The sequence below is a fragment of the Otolemur garnettii genome, unplaced genomic scaffold (genome assembly GCF_000181295.1).
Source record: "Otolemur garnettii isolate 467f Iridium unplaced genomic scaffold, OtoGar3 scaffold00323, whole genome shotgun sequence".
Taxonomy (NCBI): Eukaryota; Metazoa; Chordata; class Mammalia; order Primates; family Galagidae; genus Otolemur; species Otolemur garnettii.
The window spans coordinates 374,777-376,340 of NW_003852718.1; the positions used below are offsets into that span (position 1 = coordinate 374,777).

Consider the following 1,564-nt stretch of genomic DNA (forward strand, 5'->3'; position numbering starts at 1 on the left):
AAATACAAACCTCATTGCTGAATATCACTACTGTCGTCTTCAAAATATTCCCTTTGCAAAGCTATGAACTAATGTTCATGCTTAGTCCACATTTCAAAGCAACTCTTTTTTCTGAAATGACCATCAGACCTGTCACCGTACAGTGCACAAAAACACCCAACAACGAGCACCATTCAGCAAGACACTGCCACAGTCAACCCAAACACAGCTACAAGATACCAATATACCAAGGTTATAAATCCTTATCAAGTTGTTTATACAGTGCTGCCAACATAAACACATGGTGTCAAGTTCATGAGTTGTCAGACCTAGTAGAATGACCACTATGATGGTCATTCCAGAAAAGAGTTCCAAAATAACTTTAAAGAGTGGACTAGGCACTGGCATTGACGCACAGCTTTCCAAGGGGAGTTTCCTTCTCTTCCTTCCTTCCTTCTTTCCTTTCTTCCTCTCTCTCTCTCTGCCAGTGCTGACAATATTACAAGTTGTCACAGTGGGATATTGGGAAAATTTTCTAATTAGCAATGATCAAGCCTCAGATAAACCTCATTGGCTACGATACTGCCACTGCACCAAGTTCCAAGAAGAGTACTTCAAGGGGACTGTAGTGATCAATGAGGTATGTAGCACTTATCCTAGGATGAATTTGCGAACTTATTTGTCAGAACTAATATTCTAGATACTTATGACTTGCAAATATTTTCTCCCATTCTATAGTCTTTTCATTTTCTTTAAAAAAAAATTACTATTTTTTTATTCAGACAATCAAACTTTAATTATTTTATTTCTCTAAGTAGTTGTTAGCTGAGAAGAAATTTGCCTTTTACATAGATGATTCCTAGATAAAACAGGGTGGAAAGTTTATGCTTCAAAAGCACAGAGCTAGAATTTGAGGCCTAAATATTATACCATCATTTGTTCCTACCAAAGGGATAAAAGGGGGTTCTTTTCACTTTCTTTATTTTTTTTATTTTTGAGGCAGAGTCTTACTCTGTCATCCTGGTTAGAGTGTTGTAATACCATAGCTCACAGCAACCTCAAACTCCTGGGTCTGAGTAACCCTTCTGCCTCAGCCTCCCAAGTAGCTGGGACTACAGGCTCCTACCATAATGCCTGGCTAATTTTTCTGTTTTTGGTAGAGACAGGGTCTTGTTCTTGCTCAAGCTGGTCTACAACTCTTGAGCTCAAGGGATCTACCTGCCTCAGCCTCCCAGAGTGCTACAGGTGTGAGCCACCACACCCAGCCATCTTGATGGTGTCCTTTTAAACACAGAGGTTTTTAATTCTGAGGAAGTTCAATTTATCTCTTTTTTCTTTGGTGGCTTTGTCGTTATATCTAAGAAACCTTTGCTAAATCTAAGATCAGGAAGATTTGCTTTGATATTTTCTTCTAAGAGTTTATAGTTTTAGCTTGTACTTTTAAATCTTTGATCCATTTTAAGTTAATTTTGTATGTAGTATAAGGTAGAAGTCATTGTTTTATATGTAAATATCCAGTTATCCCATAACCCTTTGTTGAAAAGATTATTCTTTCCTTTTTTTTTTTTTTTTTTTTTTTTTTTTT

At 36.9% G+C, this 1,564-nt stretch overlaps 1 pseudogene; it reads right to left on the reverse strand.

Annotated features, from left to right (window-relative positions):
• Window positions 1-465: 465 nt before the first annotated feature.
• On the reverse strand, window positions 466-579 carry LOC111722699 (annotated as a pseudogene).
• Between the last annotated feature and the right edge of the window lie 985 nt (window positions 580-1,564).